The sequence below is a fragment of the Dermacentor albipictus genome, chromosome 2 (assembly GCF_038994185.2).
Source record: "Dermacentor albipictus isolate Rhodes 1998 colony chromosome 2, USDA_Dalb.pri_finalv2, whole genome shotgun sequence".
In the NCBI taxonomy this organism is placed as follows: Eukaryota; Metazoa; Arthropoda; class Arachnida; order Ixodida; family Ixodidae; genus Dermacentor; species Dermacentor albipictus.
Genome location: NC_091822.1, coordinates 33,174,671 through 33,200,954, shown reverse-complemented (window position 1 = coordinate 33,200,954; position 26,284 = coordinate 33,174,671). Strand labels below are relative to the sequence as shown.

General features: G+C 47.0%; 1 long non-coding RNA gene across 1 annotated transcript in view; it reads right to left on the bottom strand.

Moving 5' to 3' along the window:
• Window positions 1-17,981, bottom strand: part of LOC135916598 (uncharacterized) — a 32,531-nt gene extending 14,550 nt beyond the window's left edge. Inside the window, exons 1-2 of the long non-coding RNA XR_010568981.2 lie at window positions 17,913-17,981; window positions 12,282-12,491 (exon numbers count right to left, since the gene is read on the bottom strand). This is a non-coding gene — a long non-coding RNA (uncharacterized lncRNA). The remainder of the gene's footprint in view (window positions 1-12,281; window positions 12,492-17,912) is intronic.
• Between the last annotated feature and the right edge of the window lie 8,303 nt (window positions 17,982-26,284).

Genomic DNA, 26,284 nt, shown 5'->3' with positions numbered 1-26,284 from the left:
TTTCGCACGATCCCTCCTCGCATCCTTTCTTGTTGGCCACTGTCGACGAGATGACTCCACACGACAAGAAATCCTTCAAATCTCATCAACTTGCCGGCTCTTACTGTCGACGCATCATAGACCACCTTCAAGGAGCTTCGCGCCCACCTAACGCCCGCCTTCGTCGACAGCTGAAGCAATTTAAGATTGACAACCACGTCCTGTACCGTCATGTCTATCACCCTGACGGTCAACGCTGGGTTCCTGTCCTGCCACGCTCTCTACGTGCTCATGTCTTGCAGGCTACTCACAGCGACATGGCTGCTGGTCACTTTAGTTTCCAGAAAACCTATGACCGCATCAAAGGTCGCTTCTACTGGCTTGGATTGTCCGCCAGTGTAGCGATGTATGTCGCTTCCTGCGGACTATGTCAACGTCGAAAGCTCCCTAAATCAGCTCCAAGCGGACAACTGCAACCTGTTCCTTGTCCGTCGCAACCGTTTGAGGTCGTTCGCATTGACCTGTATGGTCCTCTTCCGGTGACTCTCACCGGTAAACGATGAATTGTGACAGCCATTGATCACTTGACACGCTACACCGAAACAACTTGTGTGAGTTCTGCCTCAGCCTCTGAAGTTGCTGCATTCATACTTCAATCCTTAATAGTGCGTCACGGTGCTCCTCGCGTCCTCCTGAGCGACCGTGGAAGAGCATTCCTCTCGCAACTAGTAGACGACGTACTCAGAGCCTCCGGAACCACCCACAAGACTAGAGACTTTTAGCTTGTACGCTATTCCGGTAAACGGGAGTGGTTTGGGCGGATTACCGGATTGTTGGGGCGTAAACGTGAGCGGCCGGAGCGGTGAAGCCGCCTGGTATTGTAGAGCTCAACCAGACAAACGCATAGCTAAAACTGCAGTACCTCACCATATCCTGCCTCGCCACTCGTGCAAATTTTTGGCAGCGGCGTAATTGTGAGCACGATTATCCCACTGCCGCAAATTTACGCCAGCAGCTAGGCAGAATATAGTAATTAGCTCTGTGTTTGTGTGGTTGTGCTTTGCGCCGCCAGCTGGCACTACCAATCTGGCCGCTCACGTTGACGCCCCCGATAAACCGGAAAACCGCCCGCGCTTGCCCGAATACCGGACACGCTAAAAGTCTCTACTACCTCCAGTTACCACCCGCAAACCAACGGCCTCACAGAGCGATTTCATCGCACGCTGTCGGACATGCTAGCCATGTACATCGAACTGGATCACAGAAACTGGGACGCAATTTCGCCATTCGTGACTTTTGCATATAATACCGCTGTTCAACGCACGACGGGTTACTCGCCATTCTACCTTGTCTATGGTCGTTCGCCCAGTTCCTGTCTTGACGCCTCTTTCTTCGCGCCAACTGTCAATCAATGCCCGTCCTCCTGTGAAGAATATGTGTCCCGCATTCTGCGTTGTCGCCAGCTCGCTCGCATCAACACCGAAGCACAGCAACAGGACCGCAAGCAGCATTACGACGCCTCTCATCGCGTCGTGTGCTTCCGCCCTGGCGAGGAAGTGCTACTCCGGACACCAGTTCGTACTCCTGGCTTGTGTGACAAGTTTCAGCTTCGGTTCATTAGCCCTTACAAAGTCTTGGAGCAGACTTCTGTGGTTAACTATCGCGTGCTACCAGTTATTGTTCCAAATGACCGCCGCTGCCACACCGCTCAGGCTGTCCACATTTCCCGTATGAAGCCTTTCACGAGACGTTTGCCGCCGCTTTGAATTGCGGCCAGGATGGCCGCTCTTGCGCGAGAGGACATTATTGTGCGAATTTAGAGGCTCTTCTTTGTCATTTGTACATGTTCATCATCATGTGGGGTTGATATGGGGTTCTTCTTCATCATCGCTTGTGGGGCTGGCTCTGGTGTGTGATCCGTGCTTTGGGCATGGTCGTTTCACCGCATCTTTGACGGGGAATAAACGTCGTCACAACTGCTGCATCACAATGTATTCTTATGTTGAAGTGAAAAGGAATTCCCGTTGTCGGGAGAGGTGCGAGTCCGAGATTGGCTGAGCTGCTCTAGTTGAAACGCTACCTACGCTGCCTGCTGCTCTCGTGTGCTGTCCATTCCTCGCTTTAGATTTTAGTGGAGGTTGCTGCAGTTTTAGACTATTCTGTAGTGACCCAGAGAGAGTAAAACATCTTTATTAATAATATTTGAATGGTGAGAGCAGTGTGGGAGGAACCCTCAGTCTAGGGTCCCTAAGAATATGCCGGCGATGTTTCAAGCCCGTTGTATCACAGCTCGGAGGACTTCGGGAGGTCATTCGCGGAGGGCATCATCCCACAGCTACCCAGAGCTACGCTGCCATCGGTCATTCCTGACAACGCGTACCACTTTGTCCAGCGATTGTATGTGCCCGTGCCCAGCGTCTGCTAGATCCTGACATCTTCAGCGGCACCTATGAGAAAGACGTTCAAAGTTTGCTGGAATCGTTGCACCACAAATAAATCTTACAGTCCCCTGAATCTCAACAACGCGAACTTTTATTTAACGGGTGTCGCCTAGCTGTGGTATGAAACCACGAAGCCAGTCTCCTGACATGGGCTAGCTTCAAAGCAAGCATCACTGAAGTTTCCGGCAGCCCTGGCGTGCGCAAGCTTCGCTCTCAACTCCTAGGAAGCTGATCGAAGTAAACTGGATAAACCTTCAGTGGCTACATAGAGGGCGTCGTTGACCTCTGCCGGCATGTCAACCCAGCGATAGGGGAGGCGAACAAGGTTCGTCACGACATGAGGGGCATTTCAGACCATTTCTTTCACATGCTACTGTAAGAAAACCTGGCGCTGTTTCTCATGTCATGGAGCTTCGTCAATGTTTTGACGAGCTCTGCCGACAGCGTCTTTTGCGTCCTGTGACACAGAAGACGCTGCAGACGCGAAGACGCGACAGCGACACCTGTGTCCAACAAAACTCTTTCCAGCATGGCCACCGCTCCTGATATGGAATCAGTGCTTAGCCATGTTAAGGAGTTCGTCCGTGCTGAGGTCACACACCAGTTTCACTGCTGTCTACTGCCCGGCAACAGGCTCGCTTTTAAATGTTAACTTTGCCAGGTCATAAAGGAACCGATGTGCGCAGCTCTGCCTTCTGTACGCGAGACTCCGCTGGTGCGGTCTCCCATTGCCTATATCGAGGTAAACGCACCACTCGGCTATGTCGAGGCTCTCACACAGCCACCATCTCAGATCGTTGTGCCTTTCCCATCAGCAGTGCCATGGTGTCCAGCTGCTCGCTTACTTCAGCCGCAGTACCCACTTAACAGTGGACAATGGCGCACTCCCGATAACCATCCAATAAGCTTCGCGTGTGGTCTACCAGGACACCTCGCACAATTTCACTGTCGCCGCGCATCATCTTGCCACCGTAGCTTCAACTTTAATTCATATATTTCACTGCTCTCGTCGCTCTGCAGCTCAGAACCTCAGCCAAATGTCTTCATACTCCGACCACCACCCTCTTGAACGTCGTTCGCCATCACATTGACGCTGATCGCTTTGCCCGATGCAACGTTGTCCCTCTACGTCGCAACGACAAAACCAATAGCCGCTGTTGCAGAAGCATGGACTGCGCTAGCCACGAAAAAAATGAGGCCTCTCTCTTCTCTTGCTAACGTTATTGACGTACATGGTGACGGCGTCGCTGCGCTCGCCCTCATCGACACTGGGGCCGCAGTTTCGGTTATTAGTGCCAAACGTTTCCATTAGCTCAGAAAACTTACAACGGCATGCGCTGTCAAACGTATCAATTCGTACTGCAAGCGCAGACCGCCTCACACCTGTGGCTGTGTGTAGTTCACACGTTGGGATTAACGGCCTCCTCTAGATTGTAGAACGTTTGTAGCACTACTGTTGCTTCCAGTATTTCATTTTTAGCTTGGACTTTTTTTCTGCTTATAAGGCCATCATGGACCGTTCCAGTGCTCAAATTAATTTTCAAACCCTTTATGATGCCCCGCTTATTGATGGTCGGGAAGCTGAATATAAAGCATTTATTGCCGAAGCTGCCACAAGTCTACCAAACTCCTCTGCCCTTGCCACGGTATCATGCAGCGTCGTTGCTGATACAAGCGCACTTTCTATGACATCCGCTATTTTCCTTCGTCGCTAATGTTCCGCACTGTCTCGTTTTTTTTGGATGTTCATGCCAGCGTCAGCAGATGACTCAGCTGAAACCAATTGTCATGTCCCGTAACTTTGCTTCGTGGCGAGTGCGTTGACCGCGTGAAGTATGTCTACCTTGCCGCCATCATTGCCATGCCAACTTGCTCCATCAGCACTGATGAGGTCGCCGGAGTGGCCTGTAACTCCGGGAATCAGCCGACTAAGTTCGATGTAAATAGCTCCATCACTGACACGTTGACTGCTCCACAACATGCCCAGCTTCTACGCCTTTTGACATGTTCGGTTCTTCTTTCGCTAGTCATCATGTTTTGCTGGGCCGCACAACTGTTTCTCATGACATCGACACGGGTACCAGTGTACCACTGCGACGAAAACGATATCGTGTATCCGCGATGGAGCGCCGTGTTTTCGTCGATGAAGTAGCATAGTTGCTCAAGCGCGATTTCTTTCAACCTTTAGATAGCTCTTGGGCATTCTTAGTTCTTGCTAAAAGAAGAGTTGGATCGATACAGTATGTGTCGATTACCATCATCTTAAGAAATAAGTAGATATCATATTCGCCCTCTTTATTTGGAATGCATCATGTAACCGCGCAAACAAATAAAGAAAGAAAAACAAAAGGCAGGCGCGGAACTTCAACATGATGCATTCCAATATCGACCGCCAACTAGCCCGCCTATCCCTGTTAAATATTTGCCCTCTACCAAGATTTGACGATGCCCTTGACTGCCTTCAAAGAGCGGAGTTCTTTTCTGTTGAATTACGAAGTGGCTGTTGGCAAGGCTCCGTGGCACCAGAAGATCAACCTAAAACCGCTGTTCTAACACCAGATGACCTATATGAATTTTGTGCCATGCCTTTCGGGCTTTGCAACGCCCCGGCAACATTTAAGTGTCTGATAGACAAGCGGGTAACCTTTTGCGTGGTCTCAAGTGGAAAACATGACTCTGCTACTTAGGGGATGTGGTTATTTTAACACCCTATTTTCCCTGCCATCTCCGCAGGCTAGAGGAACTGTTATTGTGCCTACTTTATTTATTTATTTATTCAAAATAACCTTACAGGTGCTCTGGCAGGGCATAAATCAAGGGGGGGGGGGCATTTCAAGCTGTGAAGACACACAAAGTATAAATTTCACACAGGAGCAGTGATATAAAAAGATTGCCGTATTATACAATATTTAAGGCACAGGGAATACAAAGCAATATATGAAGGCACACTAACACTTCTTGCCACTAACAGAGCAAAATAAATGCTGTTTATTCAAATATATCTACAACATTACAAAAATTGCGCGATAAGATAAGCTAGATTGCACATTCGTGAACGGCATTAAATGGGTAAAGCGTGAGCAACTGACATCGGATTGTGCCAGGGTTACACATGAAGGCTATGTTAACAGGGAGGCCTTTCCAGAGACGAATGGAGCGAGGTTTACGCATTTGTTTTACCGTATATGCGCATGAAACCGAAATGATTATGTAATCTCCGTGAAAAAGAGTGGGGTATTTGTATTTGTAACCGGGTTCGTTTATTAGTGTAAATATTTTTGTGGAATAAGCACAGAAAAGCGATCTTGCGGCGGCTATCTAATGGCGGCAGTAGAAGGTCTAATTTGACTTCTGTAATGCTTGAGTTTACAGCGTAGTTACGTGATGTGAATGAGGCTGCTCTATTTTTTATCCTTTCTGTCACATTGATTAGGTAATTTTGATGAGTAAACCAAACTGTGGAGACAAATCCCAACTGTGGCAGAATGAATGTTTGGAAAGTGAGTTTTCGATTGTTTGTCGGGTCATTTCACAAGTTGCGTCATAGATAGCCAAGGGAACGTGATGCTTTGGCGCATGTACAAGTTATGTGTGGCACCCATAAAAGATTCTCTGTAAGAAGAACACCAATGTACTTGTATGATGAAGTGTGGGAAAGTACAGTGTTATTAAGGTGATACGATAATTTGGAATTTACGCGTTCTCGGCTGAAGCACATTACCATGCAATTTTTAAAGTTTAGCGTCATGAGCCCTGTGTTACCCCAGTTCGCGATAAGGTTAAGGTCTGCTTCAATTACCAAGTGATCGTCAGTAATGTGAATAGGACGGTATATTATGCAGCCATCGGCAAAAGGCGCATGCAGGAAGTAATCTGCGTGGGTAAGTCGTCCATGTAGATTAAGAAGAGTAAGGGCCCGAGGACACTGCCTTGCGGCACACCAGAGCTAATAGAAGAAGTTGGGGAATAGAAATTGTTAACAACAGTAAACTGTTCTCGAAAAGAAAGAAAATTACGAATCCAGGATAATGTTAAAGAGTCAAGTAGCAGGACAGATAATTTAGGAATTAGGCGGCAGTGGGGCACGCACTCAAAAGCTTTAGAAAAGTCAAGAAAGATCGTCAGCTTGAAGGTTGCAGTTCATGTTAAAATGCAGGTCGGTCGTTAGTTAAAATAACTGTGTGTCACAGGGAAACCCCTTCCTGAAACCATGCTGATTCGAAAAAAAGAAATTGTGAGCTTCTAGGTGGTTGTGCAAGTGTGAACTGATTAAGCGCTCAAGCATTTTGCAACATATACAGGTTAAAGATATGGACTGATTGTTGTCAAACAAGGGAATATCTCCAGAGTTGCCAGTTAGTATTATTTTTTCTGTTAACCAATCGGTGGCTAACTTTCCAGATGCTAGGGATCGTTGAAAAATATGGCATAAGATCTTGCTTGAGGCAGCGATGGTGTTCTTTATGTCTTGGAAATAATGCTGTCAATAGTGGCTCAAGCGGACACTTTGAGGTTACTTTTGAGTAATTTAACGCCTTTAACACTGATAACAATTGGTGCCATGCATGCGGCGTAAAGTTCGGGAACAGTTGGAACATTGGAAAAGTCCTCCTGAGTGAAACGGATGAAAAAAAAAAACGTGTTGAATACATGTTCCGCAAGAAGCGAGAAGAAGCGGGGCGAGGCGACGAGCCGATTACGGACATAGATGAGTGGACCGAGACGCTCAGAAGGGACGTAGGCGCAGCAACTAGCGATGTTCCGCCCGAAGCGAACCTCGAAATAATTGACAGTAGGCTCCTACACATGTGGGAAGCAAAGCGAGCCCTCCTAAAGAGATGGAAATGCCAAAGACATAATAAGGCGTTGCGCAAACGCATAGCACAATTAGACAGAGGCATCGAAGAATACGCACTTCAGGTATGCAGGGCACAATGGGAAGACACGTGCAACGGCCTCGAGAGGCAGATGACCGGGGCGAGCGCTTGGCGCCTTTTTAGACACCTATTAGATCCGGAGGAGACTCGGTCCGCTCAAGGCCACAAGACTCGTAGACTAGTCAGAGATTATAAACGTGATAACTTCCTCGACGCAATACGTGACCGTTATTTTAAGAAGGCTGAAAGCATCCAGCACGCCGAGTACGACGGCGTCACAAACGAGAAACTGGACGCGGAATTTAGCGAATCGGAAATTCGGATAGTCCTGTTCGAACTCAACACTCGATCGGCGCCCGGCCCAGACCGGGTTACCAACAAGACTCTCCGCAACCTAGACGACGAGTCAATCTCCCGACTCGCGGCCTACGTCAATGAGTGCTGGCGAGAGGGTTCTATTCCCAAAGCGTGGAAACGGGCCCGCGTTAACATGATTCCTAAACCTGGCAAGCAAGTTACGCTCGATAATCTAAGACCGATTTCGCTTACGTCTTGCGTCGGAAAAGTCATGGAACACGCAGTTCTCACCCGCGTGACATACTTTCTCGAAGATCATGACGCGTTCCCGCACACCATGCTAGGATTCCGCCGCAACCTCTCCGCACAGGACGTATTGCTTCAGCTTAAACACCAGATCGTAGACGACACTACCAGCTCCACTAAGGCAATTCTAGGCTTAGATATTAAAAAGGCCTTTGACACCGTTAAGCACGAATCGATCTTAAAAACAAATAAAACATTAAGACTAGGCCAAAGAATGTATAATTACGTTAGAGATTTCCTCGCGGGCAGGCGCGTATGCGTCGTCGTCGGCGACGAGTAATCGCCGGAATTTGAGACGGGTCCGTGCGGCACGCCGCAAGGATCCGTCATATCACCATTGCTCTTTAATTTAGTTCTACTTGGTCTACCCGAGAAATTAACAGAAATAGAAGGATTATATCACAGTCTCTACGCGGATGACATCACCCTCTGGGTTCCCGGGGGAGGATGTGACGGTCACGTCGAGCGAACGCTACAGGCAGGAGTAGATGCGGTTCAGAATTACTTGCGTGGAACGGGCCTCGAGTGCTCGGCTACCAAATCCGAACTCTTACTCTACAAACCCACAAGGAGAGGTCGTAAAACCTTGCTCGAAGAGGAACGGGATTATTCCAAAATACGCATCACATTGGCAGATGGTACTCCCGTACCGCACGTAGAGAAAATTAGAATTCTAGGGTTACACCTGCAGGCAAACGGCCATAACGGAGAGACGGTGCGAATACTTCGTCGTTCGGTAGATGACACGATCCGACTCTTGCATCGCATCACGAATAGACGCAATGGTATGCGTGAAGAGTGCGCGATCGGCCTCGTGCAGGCGTACGCGATAAGCCGCATAACGTATGTTGCCCCCTACCTGAGGTGGATCGGGTCCGAAAAAAACAAACTCGAATGCATGATCCGAAAGGCTTTCAAGAGGGCGGTCGGCGTTCCACTCAACGCGAGCACCGACAAGTTTCTAGAGCTCGGAGTTCACAACTCCCTTAACGAGTTAATCGAGGCGCACGACATTGCACAATACGAACGATTATCGAGGTCAAGGGCTGGTCGATGCATCCTCGAGTCGCTCAGCATCGCGTACCACACCCAGCATGGAGAAAAGACGGTGGTTCCCGCCTCTGTTCGCGACCGCCTGATCATCCCGCCGCTTCCGAAGAACATGCACCCTACGCACCACACCGGGAGACGCAACAAACGAGCAAGCGACCTACGGAAGAAGTTTGGTAACAGCAACGAGGCGGTATACGTAGACGCGGCTCCATATGGAGGAGGGAGAAGCGCACACGCGATAGCGGTTGTAGACCGCTCGGGTAAGTGCCTCGCGAGCGCCACGGTGACCAGGGGACACACGGAGGCGGCCGAAGAAGCCGCGATAGCCCTAGCACTCGTCGCGGTGCCGAACGCTGCGATCGTGATCAGCGACTCGCAGGCGGCAATCCGCGGCTTCGCGCGCGGTGGTGTCTCGCGGGAAGCGGCCCGCATACTCCAAATTTCTGACGACGGCGACTCGTCATCGCCCTCGCAACGCCAAAATTCTACGGTCTTCCTCCTCTGGACCCCGGCACATACCGATGTGCCGCTCGCGGGCAACGAGGCGGCCCACGCCACGGCTCGAGGTCTCACACGCCGAGCCGTCGCTGATTATTTGGCCGCCTCCGTCCCCGAGAGCGGGGCATCGGATCTGCCGGATCGGGACACTACAACAGAAACACAACAAGAAGCACACTGGGCGTGGGGCAATCGCCTAACCACGTTCAGAGACCTCACCCAACACTACAGACTCGAAAGACGCACATTCCCGCCACCGCATGACAAATTGAACAGGAACGAGGCCGTAACGTTACGCTTGCTCCAAACACACACCTACCCTAGCCCCGCTATCTTACACTACTGCTATCCGCGTTTATATTCAACAGACGCGTGTAAAACATGCGGACAGAGAGCAACGCTGCGACACATGCTTTGGGAGTGTGCCGGCAACAACGGTAATCAGACCAGCTCCGTTGGCGACGCGTCCATAATCGCGGCCGTTGCCAGGGTGGGAGAAGGCTCGAGCTCGCTTCTTCCCGACGCCGCCCCGGATGCGGGAGCCGCCGGGAACCTTCTCCGTAGGCGTCGCCGCCGCTGGGAGGCGGCTATCAGACGTTCAGAGCTGGCAGACCAGCTCTGGGCCGTCCGGCAAGCCGAAGATGCCGCTCGAGTCCAAGGACTTCGAGCCGTCACCTGAGGCCACCACAGCAAGCACTGCCGGACTATTCTTTATTAAAGTTTCTTCTTCTTGAATACGGTGGGGCAATCGGCGGTAGAAATAGGTATGTTATCTGTTCCGTGTAAAGTTATGGTGTGAATATCTCTTGTCGGAGGTTTGCCAAACATTTTGGGATTGGAAGTTAGCAGCGCTGGTAGGTCTTGCGAGTTGTATGTTTCTTTTGCGGAAGGTATCTCTATGGAATAATTCTTTAAATATTCTGTATATCGGCCAAGCCTCAGATTGCGCACTTGTTTAGCCCTGTTATACGGAAGCTTCTTTCTATTCCTTAGCTTGCGAAGAGACTTGTTGAACCAAAGGCTGGATCTGCTGTTGGTTGTGGAGGCTATCGGGACGTACCGGTATACCAACGCAGTTAATTTTTCGCTGTAGAGTATGCAGTTGTCATTTACGGATCGACAATTAAGGTAAGGTAGTAGCACTTGGCGAAAACATTCTTCAGTTGGGAATCGTAATTTGCTCCGTTATAATCGCCGAATTTGTTTTGTTGTTACGCCTGACACGGGCTTCGTGATTCTAACATCTAGTTGAATGGGAATAGGATCACTAAAGCTAATATTTGAAATGGATATTATTGTGTCAGCAGCGTTTGTGAAAACCAAGTCCATGATATTGGAAGCGCGTGTAGACACCCTCACTATTCGGAAGAAGTTAAAATCTTATGTTAGATTGATTAGCTCCAGAGACGCATGACATGAGGAAGACATATGTTCCCAGCCGATAAGCGGAAAATTAAAATCACCAAGAACAAAAACGTGGTTAGATGGACACAGCTGGAACACTTTAGTAACACTGTCCCGCAAGTCATTCAAAGATGAATGATTACAATCTGGTGTCCGGTAACAGGCCCTAATGAGCACAGCCCTGGAGGACACATGAAAAGCAGCCCATACAGCCTGGACAGATGACACGGAGTCCATAAATATATATTAAAGGTTTTTCAATAGCGATAAGTACACCCCCACTGCGCTTATCGATGCGGTGGTTTCTATAAATTTTGTAAAGATTATTTGTTCGCAGAATCTCATTGCCTTCGATTACTGGATTCAACCAGGTCTCCGCTAGTACTATTATGTCTGAGTTACTCTAACCCAGAGAACACCAAGTATATTGCGTTTTGGAAGCAAACTTCGGAAGTTAGTGTCGGTCACTGAGAGCGAGAGGGCTGCTTGCGGCAAGAAATGCAGCGGATTATTTTACGAGCTTGGGCTCGTATCTGGCTATCTGGGAGATTGTATTACTGAGTCGCAAGCGGTATCGTAGACATATACTTGTTTGTCTAGTAGAGCTTGTCGAGCACCAACTTAAAAGGCTTATCAAATGTCCTGGCAAAAGCTAGTAGCTTTCTTCTAGCCACATTTGTTGATGACGTGAAGTCTTCACCAATTGAAAATGTTGTCCCTTAAAGCTTACGTGCTGTGGACAGGATACTTTGCTCGTCCTTGTGTGAAGAGACTTTTGGGAATATGGACCGTTTTTTTTTTTCAGTAGAATATTTTTCCAGACGATGAACCCGTTCGTACTGCATACTGGTTGTGGCAAGTTCGAGTTTTTCTTCGCATAACTTGATCTTCTCTTCCTCTCGCGTGGCCCAATCTTCTTTTTCATCATCATCTTGCCCGAAAAATAATAAGTATGACCGTATTACTCACTTTTCTGTATCGTCACATCTGTATGTTATTCGGTCTAGGTGGCTTGAAATATCTTGAAGGGTATTCTGAGGTGGAACCACTTCAGTGGGAGCAGTTATGGTTGCACTAGTTTCAAGTGCAGTGACTATCTCTAAACATTATTTTATTTCATCGTTAGTGGCCTTTTGTTCATCCTTGATACCCTTAACTTCAAGCAAAGCTCACTTCCACCCTGATTCCAGATTTTGAATTCTTTTCGGGGCCGATTCGAAAGCAGAGGACTCTGTCTTACTCATTGGGCCAGGTTCGACTCAACATTTCCCGATAATATGAGAAGCAAGTTAACGAGGGAAGAAGATACACAGAGCAAACGCCACTATATCAGCTTCTTAACGCTAGACAGCTGCAATGAGCACGACACCGCAATATGACAGCAATAGCTAGTTTTTTCACATGCGGCACTGTTAAAGTAACTGACCTGTAACAAATGCAGTTGTCAGCAGGGCATGGTTGCAGCGGTGTCGTTCCGACGATGCTGGTGGCTGGCTCCAATTTATCCTTTGATGCGCTTGCGTCGACGGTATTCGTTCCCAATCCGAGGTGCCCGACGTAGGGAGCAGTTGCGTCCAAACACGGCAGGGATCGCGGCACGACCGGCATAAGCAGCGGTGGACCATCGAAGTATCGCCTAGGGAAAGAGCCAGGAAGCCAGTAAAGGACGCCCATGACAGTCTGGCCAGGAACAAGAGCAGTTCTGAGCAGTGCATGGTAGCAGCAGTGTCGCGCCCGACGATGCTGCTGGCTGTCTCCAATTTATGCTTTGATGTCCTTGCGTTTCCGGTATTCGTTATTATGTTTTTAGCCTCCTATGCACTTGTTGCTTTTCCTCTCTTCAGTGGATGCCACTGCAATAGAAGTATTGTGCAGCCCATGCTTTCAGGCTCTTGTGTTTCAAGGGCTCTCGTGAGGCAGTAGTGCTCTAGGCAATTTTCGCATCTGACATATTTTGCATATCGTATAAATTTTTCGCAATGCACTTTAAGGCCCAGCGCACACGTCATTAGCCATCGCCATTATCTTATTGCACGTAGATTTTATGCACTTTACAGCAACTATATTCAGACCTCTTTACAGCAACGTTACATCAACTTGATAGATCTCGTCACTGTGAAGTCATTAAGACTGGCATGGCCCTCTTTAGCCCACACCTGGCCCTTGAACTACTAAAAACATATATTCATTCAAATTCTCGATGACGTCGAAAAGAAGTCTCTATATCATCAGACAAGACATTTGACGTGCTGCTTCTTCCACATGGGGAGACTTGGATTGATGTCGAAGTCTGGTTCGAGAACTATCGCCGCGTGAACAAACATATTCCTTGTTTCCACACTTTCCTCGTTGTATGCCATCGTTCTGCCTTTACTGATGTGTTTGAGCTCGTGGCTGAAGTTTGTCAGTATCACTTCCGCTTTTCGCGCATGCAGCCAACTGATGCCTCTGCGTTGCAAATTTAATTTTTGAGCAGTAGACGTCCGCCGCCTTCGATGACAGCTTCTACGTCTGTGGGTGTTTCGGTGCTGACGGAAGCCCACCAATCTACGCAAAGCGTCTTAATCGGCCAGTTGCGCGGCAATAACACACTTTTATGTGGAGCGCATTGAGCAACAGAAAGCTATATCGCAAGTTTTTCATGTCGCTCTACAGTTTTCTCATTGACGCTTTTCATCTAATTATAATATTTGAGAATGATATTAATTGATTAAGACTAATTGTATAATTAGATGTAATGAAAAAAAATGTTTGACTATCGCCGATCGACGGAAGACATTACCTTTGTTGTCTCCAGTTACGTGGAATTTGCACGTTTGGAGGAGGAGGAGGATGAGGAGGAGGTGAAACATTTATTTAAAAAAAAAAGAAAGGACCAGCAGGTGTCTTTCTGCTCTGGCTATAGTAAGCTGGGGCACCCCGCATATTGAAGCTTTCACTCTTTACGGATATAGAAAATATAAAACTTTCGGTTTTGCCCGCTGACCCAGAGCGCGAAATTTAGCCGGCGGAAGACGCAATAGCGGGTATGAGAAGTGCGTCAAAACTAAATCCCGCAGATTTTCAGCACTTTTCGTCTGCATATAAACACAGCTTTAAAAATAAAGTTTGCCGTATGTGAGAGTATCCTCAATGGACTTTGCTACTTTTCAATACATCTAAAGTACGCCAACTAAAAGTCGCCTTATTCAAGAACGTAATCTCCTTGGAAACACGAATGATCCCACGGCTTCGCATCACGCGTGCGATGCTCTTACCAAGTGAGCTACCACGGCGCTGTTTTTTCATCCACTTTATGGGGTATTTATTGTGTGTGTTACTACTAGAACTAACCGTGGAAGTTTTAGCCGGGAAAAGTTCTGCGCATTGCTCTTGAGGCATTATTTGTCTTTCATTCATTGAATACACAAAAATAGATTTTCCGTACATCATGACAACGTAAGAACACACGTTTTGTTTTCATGTAGTAGACTGATAAGGCAAGACATCGAAAGTATATTGGGACTGCACGTTCGCTGAGGTGATAACGCGCGCGAGGCCGTATATTTAAGCATCAAAGTTACTGAAACCAGATCCCAACTTTCGAAACTGGTAATTGGGAGAATTTCTGAGAATTGTAGCACGAACGAAAACTATGAAACTTTCAGGATACAACGGATACCTTTTAATCCTATTCATTTCAGACTATTATTATGTGAAAAACAACTTTGGTGCTCACAGTTTAAAAGTCACATGATTTCGCTGGCCCCGCTGTGTGGGAGTAGGAATGCGGCCCCTGTGCGATACCAATAGAGGCCCTACTCAACGTGTTAAGCTTTCAACAGTACCAAAAATTCTCGGGCACCCAAGTATGCCACCTCAATGTTTAGTCGCAGTGGTGTATAGGATGAACAGAGCCCGATAACTTTAGGCGCAGTTCTAAATGGTGCTATTGCTGTCAGTCTATCGCCCTTTGGGCGACACGAACGAACTTTGTGTCGAACCTGTTCGTGTATTTCTAACATCTTTTGTATTATGCCTAAGGGCATACTCTCGAATTAAAAAAAAAGAACTTTGTATATGGTGCCCTAATGTTTGTAAAGACTACGATTATCGCTAAAACACTAGGTATATACTCCGAACCAGGAGTACAAAGCTAATCTACCTTAGAAGTTTTGCTGGGCATTCATCACCCAGTTTCTCAAGTCGTATTAGAATAAATTTGAGATTACTTTTCGAGCCGATATGAAAGGCGTTGACGATACGCTACACCGATATTATATGCTTCTTCACACGTATGCCTTCCACGTTATTCATACGAAAAAGCAAAATCTATAAGACAAGGTGCACTGTTCTGAACCCTTTAGAACGGCTTCAAGACCGTCTCGAATACAAACCAAAAATTCGAATCGTCTTTGTGTGAGAGCCGGCTGAAATGTTGTACTGCTCTCTTAGCTTGTTCTTACTCGAAATGCTGATTTCGTTCTCTTGTATTTCAAAAGAAATGCGATAACTATTATGGCGATAGGTGATAGGAGCGGAACACGTAAGCTCCGTGCAGCACTGTACCAATTTTTCCGTTGGTATATCTTGGGGGACACCCGCCGGACGAGGTACAATTATAAAACTATTCTACCATTGACGCCTTCCCTTCAGATGAACTGCATGTATTGCTTTGTGGGGCTACTTACTGCTTTTCTGTGGCGTTCGTCTCATACGTAATTGACCTTTTTTAGGGGTGGCATACCTTATGCGACGTATTTTCTTTCACGTACTCCATTCTTTTCTTCATAGTCGCTTAGGTTTTTCTCAAACATTTTTAAACTGTCCAACTAAAAAGGCGCTGAAAGCAATTGTATTGTTTCTATTCCCTGCTTCTCTGCCCGAAAGATGGAAGACTCCTGCTCCCAAGAAGTCGTTCGTAGCAAGTCTCCTCCGCGTCCTGTGGGTCGACGTTCTGCGAGCATTCCTTTGCAGCACGGCTTACTTCGCTTGCATCTATGCCAGGATTCCCGCCCTGGAGTGAGTATGACTAATATAGAAGGTTAGGACGTGTAGCTTTGTGTTGGAAAATGTGTTTTTCTATGCAACAACAAATGACCAAAACATCCTACAGAATATGTTGATATTTGACGCATATGCTGATAATTATTTGTGCCACACTTGTGTCTCAGACAGGAAAAGAAAAGATATGTAGAATTTAGAGATGAATAAAAACGTTTCTGAACAACAAAGAACCTCATGTTGTTCATGTGAAAAATATGTGCTGTTAAGCGATTCCTAAATATTCGACCTTTATTTCAGAGCAGCTACGTTCTGTACGTAATCAGGATAATTATGTGACCTTATATAAAAGATGACCCAAAATACTTTTTCAGCAGTATTTCGTCGACGTCGCAGTCGCTCTGGTAAAGGCAAGCAGTTGTTTTGAACGCTCAGCTTACATTACACGATATGACGTATGGTATAGCTCACTTGATTTGTGAAGTTTGTTTTATTTCTTTTATATATAGTGTTCAGATTATTCATTGTGATACGAAGATATCACTTGTACAACCAGCGGTATCAAAAACCTATTTGCTGCGCAGGTCGTTTTTTCTCTTCTCATCAGAGAAATATAAAATGATAAAAATATGTCTTGTTTGAGCCTCTGGGGCTTCTGAACTTGAAGCTTTTAGACTCAGCAGGATCGTACACTTTTCTTCTTTTGCAGGGAGTGCCGGTAGGGCATCTCCTGCTGTCCACTGTATACAATGTTGCGCCAAAAGGAAAAAAAAAGACTTAGGAGGGAGAGTAAGAAACGACGGGTTGAGCACTGAACTTCAACTGATTTTATCCTTACAGCAGAGCAGGGAGAAACAACAAATGCGCATGCGTACATCAGAGTTGTCTAGAGCGATTACAGTGACGTTTTTAACAGCTGCATCTCGTTCTCAAACAGAAAACCTGACGTATCACTAATAGAACTCGTGCCTCTCTCTTTTATGTGACATGCCTCCAAAAGTTCTCTTCATAGCGTATCGCCACTCCTGCCAAGTGTCTTGATCTGACGCAGTATTGGCTGGCCTTCTAAGCATATATTTGTTATATCTCAACCAACTAGCCCATACACAATTCTACTCCTATTGCCAAGATTAGTGTTGTCGTTCTATTGGCGCAATTATTTCATTCAATGGCAGGGTCTACCAATTTTAGGTCGTGAATGAATACAATGAGAATGACTTGTCATTTATTCGGTACAAAGGTTTCATGGCGTGCGTCGTAATCAAATCATGGTTTTCGCGCGTAAATATCCAGAATTCAATTCAATATTTTTTCTTCTTTTAAAGAATTTCTTACGATAACCACTGTCGAGGCGCGAAACATGATTTGCCGCATTTTACTTATTTATTCATCAGCAGCAAATGTAGTTTTTACTTTTTCACAATGCATACATTTGATATCCTTTAATATAAAAGTAATCTTAGAGTTTCAGGTGTACTGTTAAAGTTCTGGTGCTCTAGTGGCAGGCATGATTATTTATGGTAGAATGCGTCTGTTCAAAGGAGGACTCAATTGAGAACGTTTGGCTTCAGCTATGCGTATTAAGGCGAACTTCACCGATGCACCATCACGTGCAACATTATAAAACCCTCGAGAAACCAAAGCACATGAGCGTAGTACATAGGTGGACAGAAGATTAGGAAGTGAGCTCAACCATTGCAATTCGAAAATACTTCATTCTCTTTTGAAATGACACGCCTTAACGATCTGTTATATTACTAACTGGAGGTGGGTTTCCCAACAAACAAACTATTTTTTAATCTTTTGATGCCAGGCTAGAAGATATTCATGGCCATTCCACTCAGTGAAAATGGGTGACCAGCGAAGCCGTTTAGTGCACGATACATAGGCGGCCAAGAATATTGACGAAAGGAGCGAACATATCTATTGTCCTAATCTGTGGCCAACGTGGCGAGGTAAATACACACACACATTCGCGCATCATCTCTGTCATTAAATAAGTCCGTCACCTAAGACCATAAATCGCTCATGCCGCTTTAAGCAATGGCTCATACTCCCGAAAACGCGGCCATACCATTACGACGACCGAAGAGAAGTGCCATTCTACGCTGGGAGCATGAGTGGCAGTGGAGCCAGCTGTGGAAGACGACGACGCGCGATTCATTGCTGATGATGATAGTTTTCTGCACAACGGAGCCAGCTGTGGAAGAAGACGGCGACGAGTGCGCGAAGAGTTGCACTAGCCCGTTTTCAAGGATGGAGCGGATAATTCTTTTAAGACTCCTTTTGGAAGAGTTCTACAAAACATTTTTTTAAACATCCGTTCTTACTCTTGTGCCTGGGACCTCTTTCGGTCCCATGTGTCACAAAGGTAGTTCAAGGGCGCGTTACAGGTTCCCTAGCGCACAGACGCATGTGCCATTGAGCTTGGACCCTTTCTGCACCATCGCCAGGATGCGCTAACATGATTTCTATGACAACAGTGTTTTATATGAGAACCTTGTGCCGTCGTTGTTCGAGTTCGCTGAAACTATCATCATCAGCAATGACTCGAGCATCGTCCTCTTATTCTACAACTGGCTAATTGGCGCCCATCGGCGCTACCGCGCGAACGCACTCGCACAACTGCTCCCGCGTTCGTCGTAGTCGTCGTCTTCTTCCACAGGCGGCATCGTTGCCGCTCGACATTTCAGCGTAGAATTTCACTTCTGTCGTCGTAATGGAGAGAACACGTTTATCGTTTAAGGGGGTATGAAGCATTAGCTGTCTTACGTTACGGACAGATTTAATTTTGAAGCAATCTAAATTTTAAGAATAGCCAGTGGCAATGCCAGGCAGCTGCTTCTAGCCAAGCCACCGAGCAAACTACAGACATCGAACGCAAGTGACAACGGCGGACAGCGGGCATACCGTCACTGACGTCGTTCTCTCCGTCGCAGCACAACGTGTGTGTAACCTTATTGAGAAACGGAAACACGTCAATCGTGAAACTAATCCAAGCAATCATCAAAGCGATTGCAGCGCCTACATGTCCATTGGTAGGCCTTGCGCCTAGTATACGCAGTTTTGCATTAGTGGTTTCGCAAATTACATCCCAGCTACACCTATGGGAAGACCACGGGATGGAGCAACTTTCACGAAAAAGAAAGCATGCCAAAACGCAGACGCAAACCTCATGCGAAAAAAATAGAACACTGGGGATACCGCAAAAAATCACTCCTACAGCATGCTTACCGCGCGAAGCACGCAAAAGCGCAAATGAAGTGAACGAGTAGGGAAACGAAAGATGCGAAGTTTAATTTGCATGGTGTAACGCTCGGTGTAACTAACTTGTCTTCACTGTTCGACCATCTTCACGGATAGAAAGGGGCGGTTATCTTATTTCTCAAAATCTCGTACTGAATTTTTTGTTCACATCATAGCTATAGACAGCTTCAGTGTAAAAATTTATGGCTCTCCCGTCAGGCAGAGTAAATGTAAGCGTGAAATGGCTACCGGCAAAGCCGAGTGGTTGGAGATGATGCTAGCCACAATATTAAAATGGGCGTAGTGCATGTTCTCAAAGGCACACCCCGTCCCGACGCACAAAAATACTACACTACAGCACACGAACCTGTTTCGAACGAAACCTCATTGTAATTGTCGTCTCGGCCAAAGAGCCATCGGCAGCGCGCCTGACGTTGGCGGCTTGGTGACGCAGCGTGGTGCCATCTCTCGAGCCGCGGAACTGACGTACCGTTGCCCTTTAGCAGGCTACCCTGTCTCCGCGTCAAAAGAAAGAGAAAGAAATAATCCATAGAAAGGTAGAGAGGTTCGCTAGAGGCAGTTCCGGTTGGCGACCTTGCACGGGGGAATGGTTAGAGGGGATAATAGAGAAATAAAGTGGAAGGGGGAGATAGAAAAAAAAAGAGAGATGAGCACAAACTGCGTACACTATGGAACGGTAGAGGGCGGCATTTTTAACGTCTATCATGAAGCCCCAGCGCCTAAATATTACAATCAAGCTTATGGTGCCCGGAACCTGCCTTTTGAACGTCGCAAGACTAAATGAGAAATAAAACTTCAGCCTGCTTGAAAATTTAGCTTGAATGATATTGTGAAAAAACATTAGGAAAGAACCGGCAGCAACAGTTTTTTTGTAACTTCCTCGACAGTGCCTATCAAAAGTAATGCGGTCCTGTACAAAGGTTTAGGGACCAGGCACCACAGTTTCTCTAGTTTTCACTGGTTGCCCAGATGATCTCTTCTTGTTCTCGCAAGTAGCTTGGATGTTCTCTTTCGACTGCCTGGATAACAGCTTCGGGTTTTTGGTCACGGTCACTTGAAGGTCACCCACAACGGGAGCTAAAAGCATTTGATGCTTAAAAAAGCCTGAACTTTGATTTCTTTCCACTGAAGCTCTCCTGACTCGCCAATAAAGGAACGAACTAGGAATTTGAGCTGGTATATATATACAGTATATATACTCTGTGATCTGTCAGCTTTTCTGTCCACTTAATTTCCTTATTAGACAAGCAGCTTACTTTTTCTATGCCACAATTTTTTTCACAGACTACTCATCAACAGCTGTGGCAAAGATGATCTGATGAACGCCTCACTTCTCTTCATCGCTACCTGTGTTGGCGAATGGCTACTCTCTTCCTATGACATGGAAATCCTCTCGCTCTTCGGCTGCCGTGTAAGATCGCTGCTGCAAGGCATGGTTTTTCGGAAGGTAAGCGAAATTCGAGCTTCTGTTATTTAGGGGAAATGAAATTGTCATGACCTTTCGTATCACAACGACGAAGTTCAAAGTGCACACTATGCTATACGTATGACGCTGTAATAAAATAGACGAATATATTACAGTTACCAAAGACATTTCATTGCTTCTTATTTTGTGGTATCGAATGACTTGCGCCAAAATATTATTTCTGGTAACTTACCCGCCACAGCTGCACTTTGATTATGAGCCACAAGAGATTCTTGAGAACAAATTCTGCTGATCTTAATACGCGCGCTCGCACAGCTAATTCTCATCTGGAAGTTATCTGATTAGTTGATTTCTTTCAGTTGCAGACGAGGAAATATGACTGGTGAATACGATAAGTGTTGCCAATCGGCGCACTAATCCTTCATTTATCTCGTTGGGAAATGTCAGCAAACAGGAATGAATCTAGGATATAAGAATAGCTCAGACAAAGATACTGGAGCATGCCAGCGCTTTTCCTGTTACTTGCTATCTGTCTTCGTTATAACATTTTTTTAAAAATATGGTTAGCATTCGTTGCCTACTTTGGCCATATTGAGCTTATCTATCGGTCTGTTTGCCTGTGACGCAAACACAATTTGTCTGCTAGCTTGGACTGTTAGGTATATCGTAATCACTTTTTCTGCACATCAGGGTTTATTTAGACCGCGAGAGTCCCACCACATGGCGTAGTCACCTAAAACCTTTCAAACTTCCCGCGATGACGTAGTGGTGATTTCAGCAAAAAAAAAATAACAATAATTAAAACTAGCCCTGCGCAATGAGCTTCACCAGAAAGCTTGTCCCTTCGGTGTTATCAGTGTTTTTTACTAAAGAGTGGCGACTCGTCGGCTGGAAATTTCTTGTCAGGCTAAGAATGTTTAGTTGCGACGAGGCAGACCCAGTGGGTATTGACTCCGGGCTTTTCGGAAACTCCCCGAGAGGCAGCCACTATTCTCCCCCCCCCCCTTTCTTTAATGCTGCCCAGTGAAAGGGCTGGGATAATCGTCGGAAGCATTTTGCGGCAACTTTAGCTCGAGCCTAACTCTGAACCCGCCTATTGAAATACATGTGAAATGCAGAAACACTTTTCTGAGATAACGATAGGGCCGATTTTGTTGGAATGTGTTGCATTTCAAAGCGGATGCTAAATTATAGTGAATGTCGCAAGCATAATTTCGAATTAGTTTTGGATGTCTCAAAAGAAATTTTCAAAAATTGTTCGCCTTGAAAAGAAGTGTAAGAAGGATGCTGACAAATTCGCAGCTCTGCACCTAGAATATATGTCGCAGTTCCCTAAACTGCATCCATGAAATCATCCAATGCCGACGAAATTGACATGTCGATTTATATTTTACATGAAATTGTTACATTTGTTACATGAAATTGTTTACAGGAGTTTCGCAAATGTTCTACAAACAAATTATTGGTATTTTTGATTCATGTATAATATATACGTACTGGAGAAGAACGAGCAACAGGCACTGTTTCGAGAAAGACGACGACAACGAGTGGCTGGAATCCGTGTGCCCGCGTTGCCGAAGCTCTGTGTCCTCTCGCTGCGGTGCTCTGCTATCTGAGCGTTTTATCAATTGAACTATAACGCATCTTGACATTCGGTGGATGTGCTGGCCCCTTCCCAAACCTGGAACTCCAAATCCGGATGCTCCCTAACCATGTCTGCCATGCCTCAGGACGCCGCGTAGCCCGATCCTCCCCTGGCATCGCCTGTCGTCTGCTCCGGTGCTCTACGCCAACGAGATCCTCCGATCTTCAGCGGCAACGACGACCATGACGTGGAGGACTCGCTCGCGTCACATGACCGCGTGAATGCGCACAACAAAAGGGGTGGTAAAGCTAAATTGACTAACGTCATCTTCTATCTTTTTGGAGTCGCTAATCTCTGGTTCCGGAATCATAAATCCAATCTTTCCACCTGGACAGCATTTACCCAGTGTTTTAAAGAAGTCTTCGGTCGCCCTGCCATGCGCAAGCTTCGCGCCGAACAACGCTTGCGTGGTCGCGCTCAGCAAAAGTGTAAAAACTTCACCAGCTAAATTGTGGACGTAGTTGACCTTTGCCGGCGAATTAATCCCGCCATGCCCGACTCTGAAAAGCTAAAGAATGTCATGAAGGGCATAGAGGATGTCACCTTCCAAATAATCTTTGCGAAAACTCCTGAAGCAATTGACGAGGTAATTACACTTTGCCAGAGCTATGATGAGCTCCGCAAACGACGCCTTACTACGCGCCGAGCTGCCGCGCCCGACGACATGACTGCTGCTTTAACCGACAGTTCCAGTGCTGCTTCCGCCCACTCATCGTTCCTCGACCAACTCAAGCAGTTCGTTCGGGAAGAAGTCATGCACCGACTGTCATTGCCGCTTGCTACCCAGTCGTCCGAGTCCTCTTTGTCCCCGGAACTCCAACGCGTCATACATGAACAAGTCAGCGACGCACTACCTTTCGTTTATCAGCCACCTTCAGCGCTGCTTCCGCTCATGTACGCTGCCGTCGTCGACAGGCCAAGACCACTCCTTGAAGCCACGCACTACACCCCCACAAGTGGCTTCTACGCCTCGCCTTCTCCAGCTGCGAACTACTTGCCCAGAAGCGGCTTCTGCGCGCCTCCGCAGACCCTACGCCCAGCTCAGAAATGTGCACCCCTACCTAGGCCCCCTGTTGATAATCCGTGGCGTACCCAAGACAACCCGCCGATCTGCTTCGCGTGTGGCTTTGCTGGTCACGTGGCACGGTTCTGCTGCAGGCGAGGTTGGTATACTCCCTATACTGCGAGGTTTCAAGGGAATGCTCCCGACTCCCAGTCTCGCTATTCGCCACCAGTTCCGAACTTCGCTCCTTCATCTCCTGTTCCCTGAAGCTTCAACACTCGTCGGTCTCCATCTCCCCGTCGACATTGCCTCTTCCACATCTTCCGCCTCCCTCCAGCTGTGGAGGAAAACTAAAAGGCGCAATTCCGGAGGCAGGAACAACGATCTGTTCGAACTGCTCAAGCTCTCGTTTATCCCGTACGCACGTCATTCAGGGTGTCAACCAACCGGGAAAACCGGGAAAACCGGGAATTCTCAGGGAATTTGAACAGTCTGGAAAAACTCAGGGAAAACTCAGGGAATTTGTGCTTCTGTCAGGGAAAATTAGCTGTAACTTTATTGAAAGGGAACGAAAGTCGTGTTAATGCTCGCTCCAGTAACAGAGGAATCGCAATGAATCGTCATTGACGCCGTGTCATCGGCACGATATGTTGCCAGAGTAGTTAACGACCGATTTTCCAGACGCTTTTTCGGACATGCCCGATAATTTGCACGGCTTTGCGGCACCACCACGTACTCCATATAGTAAATGTATATTGCCCTGACTGCAGGTCTGAAATGGAATTAATCAAAGCCGCCACCGCCGCCATTTTGATTATCTCGCCGCCTCGAACTGGCACTATCGCACGCAGATCCGCAGGCAGCCGTAGCTACCACCACGGCAACGTTAGGCCTAGCTGCTTCTACGTTCGCTGTTAAGCTTCTTGCCGTGCGGTGCCGTGTTTTTCATTGAAAGAATTCGCCGCTGTCAGCAATGGCACCAACACCACGTTTGTAATCTTCGCCATTGGCTTCGAAGCTCTCGGAGCACACACAGCGCGTTTCGTAATGCCAGTCTCCGAAAGTTAGCTTCGCCTCATTACAGTAGTGTTAGGCGGTGAAGCTTAACAAGCGTTGGAAGGGGCAATTCTCACGGGACACAGTATGTATTCCTTAAATATACGTGCGTGCACCCCCATCTCCTGTCACAGCACGAGCACTGATATGCCTAATAAGTGTACTGGCAGGCCTTAAGAACTTTTGCGGACCTGCCTGTGCCAGTTTTAGCCCTTATAGGCAGTTAGAGACATTCATTCATTTTTTTTTTGCACTGCCCGATTTTTCGGATGTTTTTGCGGCCCCTAGGGAGTCCGAAAAATCGGACGTTGACTGTACAACTGACGAAGAGGATGCTTCAAATGATCCATGGGGTGAACGTGTGGCAGAAGGAGGATGAGAACAGGAAGGACCGACGTCCTGAGGAATTAATGGGAAATTAAGCGTGCCGCCACCTCTTTGAAGGAGCTTGAGCTCAAAAAACAAAGCGTTGGCTGATGCCGATATGCAGGTGTCCCTCATTCAAACCAAAATAAGCTATTTAAAGCAGTGAAACCCTGCACTGAGATGTTTTGTACGGGCTGAGAGTATGTCATTGTCAGGACAGTTGAGATTGACTTCCCAGCTGCTGAGAGAGAATCTTAGTTGTGACAAAGTTCAGGCCTCACATTGATGAGCTTGCTATCAGTTGATAGAAATAGCTCATATTAAAAAAATATTTACTTATGTATGCATCTCCTTACATTCGTATTTGTAAATGTTTGACCCAATTTGCAATGGGTTTTATCATTTTTTCACTGTGCATTTTACTAACACCTTCCTTCTGTTTTCTTTTTAAATAAAATAGATATTAATCCTTACTATTCAAACTAGATTAAGTCATTTTTTTTGTTTCAACATGCTTACTAGAGTGACAGTATCGGGCAACATGGTGTCATCCTGTCTTGACATAAAACAAAGTTCTGGCTCATTCAGGGAATTTAGCAAAAGTGCTCAGTGAAAACCTGGAAAACTCAGGGAATTTGGAAATGTCAGCTTGGTAGACACCCTGGTCATTGAAACTTTGGCCGAAGCTGCAACCGTTCACACGCTTCTCTACACAGGTGCCGCAGTGTGAGGGATTGCCGATCAGCTTCGTCGTATGCTCCGAAAAGTCGCGACACTGTTTTCTGTCATTTTGCTACGCACAGCAAGCGCTGAGCCAATACATCCCTTAGGATCATGTACTGTCCGTGTCGCCATACAACACTGTTTCCACCACATTGAGTTTGTTATTCATCCCCGCTGCTCTCATGCCACAATACTAGGATAGCACTTCCTCTCATCTCATCACGCTGTTATTGATTGCATCCGGGCAGAACTTGCGCTGACTCATTTTGCGGCAATCCTTCTGAATATTTGCCTCCACCTTCTTCTCGAGTGTTCGTCGCCACCCGCTGGGAGATAGTGGCGATAGACCATCTCACACCCTACGCTGAAGCTTCGCCTCTGCCCAACGCATCTGCGCGGGATGTTGCCTGGTTGCTTCTGCGTAACATCATACTTCACCATGGAGCTCCCAGAGAGTTGCTAAGCGACAGAGGCCGCAACTTTCTGTCTGATGTTATAGACGCCCAGCTCAAAGAATGCAACGTAATTCATCGTACGACTACTGCATACCACCCGCAAGCTAATGGCATGACTGAGCGCGTTAAGCGCACTATTGGCGATATGTCAGCCATGTACGTCGCATCTGACCAAACCGATGGGGACCGAATTCTACCATTCGGGACGTACGCTTATAATACCGCCACACAGACCTCTACAGGATTTTCCCCGTTCTTTCTTCTTTACGGACGTGAATCTTCCTGCACAATGGACACCATCTTTCCGTATGGCCCTGGTACAACGGAGGCTACTACCCTGTCCGAGGCTGCTGCACATGCGGACGAGTGCCGAAAGCTCGCCCGCACATTTACTTCGGGAGATCAGCAGCGACAGAAGCACCTTCTGGATAGTCCCTCTTCTCCGGCACCCTCTGCCCCTGACTCACTAGTCTGGCTATGGCTTCCCGCTACCAGCCCTGGACTT